This window comes from Callospermophilus lateralis, unplaced genomic scaffold, assembly GCF_048772815.1.
Source record: "Callospermophilus lateralis isolate mCalLat2 unplaced genomic scaffold, mCalLat2.hap1 Scaffold_45, whole genome shotgun sequence".
Classification (NCBI taxonomy): domain Eukaryota; kingdom Metazoa; phylum Chordata; class Mammalia; order Rodentia; family Sciuridae; genus Callospermophilus; species Callospermophilus lateralis.
Window position 1 is genome coordinate 10,307,872 of NW_027514398.1, and position 5,968 is coordinate 10,313,839.

The following is a 5,968-nucleotide window of genomic DNA, read 5'->3' on the forward strand; positions in this document are numbered from 1 at the left end:
CTGATCCAGAACTTTCCATGCCCATCTGTGCCTCTATTTCTGCCCACATTTATAGTCATCTGTTTCTGCATATCTGTAGTGACCTGTAAATGTAGGGATATTAAACAACTGAATTTTTTCATGTCACCCCATTTTGTCAGTGTTCAGCAGGGCTTGGCTAATGGGTATCAGCTGGTTTACCTGGTGGTACTTAGCTAGTGTGTAGGTATAACTCACGTGCCTGGCAGCTTGGTGACGATGGCTGGTGGTTGGGCTCACATGGATCCTTCTCCATCTCCCCATACTCTTGGAGTTCCTCTGTGTGATCTCTCCATCAGTGCAGTTGGACATATTCAGTAGCACAATGCTTCTAGAGAGTTATTACTTTTGAAGTCATACCTAAAATTATCACAGTACTTCTGATATAACCCAGAGACCAAATCACTCAAAGGCCAATGCATTCGGGGAAAGGTGATAGATACTGCAGTTCTTTTTTTTTTTTCTGATCCATGCATCCTTTATTCCATTACCAACAACTGTGCTGCATCCAAGCAACAGTACACAAACTGGCAATTAACCGCAATCCAGTTGTACAACAATCTGAGGCTTACAGTACATTTAAGGCTTTTAAATTTGAAAAGAAAATAAAAATAAAACAAAGAACCCCCAAACCCAAACCCCCAACCAATACAAGTAGTCTAACAATTTTAAGCATCTTCTATTTCTGATGCTCATTTGGCGCAAATCCAGTGTCAAAACCCAAATAACTCCTAAACTAGAAAGATTATTAGTTTAGTGAAATTTTAATTACATAAATTCTTCAAAGCATAAACTTGGAATTTTTTGTCTTGGAAATGTTATAAAAATTTTTAATAGCAAAACATAGGAATGAAAACATACTAACAAAATGTATTCAATTATTTAATTACAAACAAGGAATTTGCAGTTTGTTGTTGTAGCCTGACAAAAGAAAACTACCCATTAATAATCTATGCACAATGTAATTGCAAATATGTACAGTACTTTAAAAAAGCCTATTAGGAGGACTTTACAGAAGGAAAGTCAGCTAGGCTCTTTGATAGACCAACCAGACAATCAAAATATTAAAACTCTGTTGGCTAGTAATAAATTTATACTTAAAAAAAACCCAGTTTCCTTTTGCTTAAGAATTTTCCAGTTATATTTATATTGTTACAGTTGATGAAGCTGCTCGTGATAGTTCCAGTAAATCACCCTTCAACTCATATGTTTGGGGAAAGATCAGCACATTAACAAAAATTAATAAAAGGATTGCCACCACAGCGGTTTTCCAGTTACACCATCACAGCTTCACAAATGGGTAAATCCAGTGGCTGAGAAAGATCCACATATCAAATGTTGAGCACATTGGGGTACAGAGGGCCAAGTCCTGCATCAATGAATGAGAAATGATGGGCAAGGGCATGAAACAGATGAGAGCACACTTTATACAGCACTAGAAAATGTTCCCCACACTCAGCTCTCATTCCCATTCCTGTAGGTAACGAAGCTGGGAATCACGGCTGCTCAGTTTAACGTATTGTGGGAATTGAGTAGAACAACCTCTTAATATAAAAGACTGAGGTCTGTTCACCTCTTTGATCAGAGCACCCTAAAGGTGGGCACTTCTTTGTGGTTAAGGGCCAGTTAGCTATCCAGTTAAAGCATGTGCAAAACAGAGGACTCTTCTGTTCACAGTAAATGAGGTAAGATCGCGTTGTTGTCTTCAGGAATTAGGAAGTTCGTGAGATATAAACTGTTTTAGTCTTTCCAGGTATTGTGCATAAAGCTCTATGTCATTATGCCCAGCTCCCTCTCCCCAAAGAGGCTCCACGGTTCGGGGGCAGCGCTCATATATCCCCAGGCCGTGGGAGAAGTCGATGACCTCATCTTCTGTACCATGAATGACCAACACAGGAGATGTAACTTTAGATATCTTGTCAATGCTGGGGAACGCATCAAAGCAGTAGGTTTTCCTGGTATCCGGAAAAGCCACACGCAGATAGACATCAGAGGGGAGTGGAGAATGACAGCAGCACACTCATACCGTGAGGCCAAGTCTACAGTGGGGACAGTCCCAATGCTCTGACCATAGAGGATAATGTTCTCTGGACTTAAGCCATAACGGGTGCGCAGCGCCTGCCACGCGGCATCGATGTCGGCGTAGAGGTTCTTCTCGGAGGGTTTGCCTGAGCTGACCGAGTAGTTGTAGGAGAAAATGTTGCAGTTGATGCGCAAGCTGAGGCCGATGTAGAAGCTGCACATCTAGCCCAGGTCCACGGCGTTGCTGTGAGAGAAGAGCAGCGTGTAGCGGCTGGAGGGCGCGCAGCGCATGAACGTGCAGCCGAGCCGGTGGTCCTGGGCGGTGCGCGAGAAGAAGACCTCGACGGCGTCCAGTTGGCGAGTATTGTCAGTCGGCGCACTCGCTCAGGTGCAGGCTGCACGAGCCGGGCCCCGCGCTCGCGCCTCCTCAGGCTGCTGCGGCGCCGGCTGGGCCGCAGCTGCTGGGGCCGAAGCCGGGGCCCTGGAGGGCGCGCAGGGGCCGCGCTGCTCGGGCGCCAGGACAGTGTAGGTGGGCTCGGGCGGCAGGAAGGCCAGCTTGGCGGCGATGCGGCTTGGACAGGGCGGGCAGCAGAAGAGCCAGCACAGCTCTCCCAGCGAGAAGCCGTTCATCCTGGGGCCTGGCTCAGGCATCCAGGCGGCCTGGCGCCCGCCGGCGACCCGGCTGGCTGGTGGCTGACAGGGAGGAGGGAGCGCGTGGGCGCGACAAGGAGGGTGGCTGTGGCCCACCCACGGCGGGAGGGAGGAGCGGGAGGGCGGGTCAGCGGCTGTTAGGTCTGATATTTAAACTGAATAGGGTGGACCCTGAGAATTTGTCTTTCTAACACAATAACAGGTTGGTTATGCTACTGTTCCAAGGGCCATGCTTTGAGAACCAGACTGTGTTACGAGAAAGAGAAAGGAGATGAAGATTACTGATGTTGAGTTGATTAAGATCCTGAGAGGCAAAGAACATCAGTTATCAACACAATTTAATGGGCTGATGAAGTAAAAGTTAAGCAGGTGCTCAAAGGTTCAGGGTCAAAAGACCACATCAAAGATTCAGGAAGGATAACTGCAAAGAAGGGCTCTCATGCAATGTGATGTCAAGCAGAAAAAAACAATCAGGATATTAGAAAGTGAGATTTTTCTACTGATATAAGTACATAAAACATAACTCTGACATAATCTCTGTCCAATAATTTGCAAAATATTTTTGATTTTTCAGAAGTAATATTTCATAAACATCAATTTAAAAATCTCCAAGCTAGTACTCTGGATATTTGAAAAATGTATTCCAACTTTTTCACATTGACATAGAGATTACCATACTGATTTACTTACAAATTAATAATACTCTTTCATGGACTCTATACACTTTCTACATGTTGGCTCTCAATTCTTTTCCACAGCCCTTTAATAAATTGTTCTTAGGTAATCAATAAAGCATTTAAAAATGTATAATCTCAGGAAGCAGCAAACACATAAGGTATTCAAGCAAACAAATAATATATATTTCTTACTGATGAAATTCAGCAGAAGCATTGTAAGGAAATTTTGTAGGCAACAAATTCAAATAAAATGTATCTTTTGGATACCATGGGTCTTTCAAGGTAGAAGTTCTTAACTGGTACATTTTTTGACTTCAAAATGACCTTTTACACCTTTTATCTAGTTTAGAACCCAAGACAGACTTAGGATCAACAGGGAAGCTTTCTATGGCTCCCTGAGGTGGCATGAGCACCTCCCTATACACCAGCCTATTGTACACAGTGTTTGTCCCTGTCACAGTAACAGTGGACATTTGAGTTTTCTGTAAGTTATTGGGCACAGAGACACTGATCATTTATAATCTTAACTATTCTTTGTAACCATCACTCCATGAAATTCAAAACTGCTGTGGAATGTATTCAGGGTTTCCAGCTTATAAGTGGTGGCTAAGGTTCTAAACCCTTGGCCTGGGCCTCCACTGATGGCAGAACTTTAAACAACCACCTGCCTGCATCTGTCTCCTGAAACAGTTCTGGTTTCACACTGAGAGCACTTGAAAATTCCCAAAGTTACTTCTGCACATTTAAGATGCTCTGAAGAACAGTTCTGTTATCACTTTTATGCCATTGTTGTTTGAATTAACTCCCAAAGGCTTGAAGTACAGGAGAAGGGAGATTATGAAAAAGTTCTTACTACCAAGTAAGAGCTTCCTGTATTCTTGTGATTCCTATATGTAACTCCTAAAGTCTCTCCTTAACTTTCAGAAGAGTCATTTCACTAGTGAGTATGTTTGACCAGCAAATTCTTCCTTTCTCACCTATCTGTGTCATCATTTGATGAATGTTTTACTTAATAAGACAGTCCATTTTCAGAATTTTGGTCATGTGCACATTGATTTGATTTGTAATTTATTTAATGGCAGAATATTTAAATGTTTCTTCACAAGAATTCAACAAAGAAGTTTTTGTATGTATTCTCACTTTTCCAAAAAATGTTTTTTTTGTGTGTGTGTGTATGTGTTCTAGACATACTCCATTTTTTACCGTTCCCATTTATTGGAGCCAGAATGGACAGGTGGCATCATGTTTAAATTATGATCATGATAAAATGTTTATATTCATTTCTAGGAGATGACAAACTATTGTCTGTTAGTACTGTTGCTGGGATTACTAGTAAATAAACATCTGCAAGTGTAGCACATAAAATTCTGTGCTTGATAAATCTCTAAATTTAGAATTTCATAGCATATCTTTTGTGTTGATTCAACCTTATAACTCTGGCATTGAGTCTGTGGGATTGTTGGATGAATAGACATAGTAACTTAAAATATGCAATTAGTTCTGTCTCCCTTTGTTCAGTAACTGCTTTTTAACAGATGCTAATGTTAGTCTATCAGAGAAAGTAATCATGCAATTGGAAATCATTTCTCAAGAGAGCCTCCCATAATTCAGAGAGAAGTAGCATCTCATTCAAAATTGAGGGTTGACTTTTAAAAGAAAGAAGAATACCACCCTCTTGTCCTCATCATGACAGAGATAAGTTCCTAAATCCTTTTTTAGAGTGTGGACAGTCTCAGTGGGTGCAAACCAGTTCTCAAATAGCACAGGAATGGACATGATATGGAGCTGGTGGTGGCAGTTCTTTGGAGGGCTTTGAATAGTTTGTGTTTTTCTTCTAAGCCAGGGTATAGGGTCTATTCACAGCATTTAGTCTCCCAAGTTGAAGAAAAATAAACTAAATTCCTTCTTGCTTGGTAAAGAGAGACTCAAACCCTGGGTGTTAGAATAATGTCTAGTACATAGGGGCTGGGCTGTCTTGATCTGTCATAAGGCCTCAAATTGGTATGAGCTGTCTAAAATTAAAGGAAAACCAAATGCTTCCAATTCACCCCTTGGATGGCGTACTATGTGAGCAGGATGGCTGAGAGGAAAGGGGAAGTGGAAGTGATGACAAGCTAATTCCAGTACAGGCTGAACTAGATATGCATCCCCCAACTAGATATGAAGCGCTAGAAGCACAGATGTCAGTAACAAGATTAGCTATTTGGCATTTTACTTAGTATTTACAGAATGAACTTAGAATTCAGTTTGTAGTTGAGGAGTAGATTGGTCCTCCACTTGTATGCTTGAAATGGAAACATGGTAGACTTATTAATGTAAATGTTGATTTGTACCCCAGACCAATAAGACTTGGGCATATGAATTCCTCTGAAATCTGAAGATAAAAATCACTTGAAAAGAGAATGTACTTGATCAGTTTTCCATAGTCTCTTCATTCATTTTGTTTTTTAAATATCTGTTCAACTAAATTTGAGGTTCTTAGCTCATCATCAAAATAGAGGACTTGCATAGGCTGTGCTTGCCTTGGTCTTTATGTTTTCCTATTCCAGTGTTGTCTCCCATATATACTTCACTGATTATTCATTCTAAATTTTGAGTTT

At 41.4% G+C, this 5,968-nt stretch overlaps 1 pseudogene; it reads right to left on the reverse strand.

The window, feature by feature from the left end:
* Positions 1-1,723: 1,723 nt before the first annotated feature.
* LOC143387267 (alpha/beta hydrolase domain-containing protein 17C pseudogene) lies at positions 1,724-2,691 on the reverse strand (annotated as a pseudogene).
* Between the last annotated feature and the right edge of the window lie 3,277 nt (positions 2,692-5,968).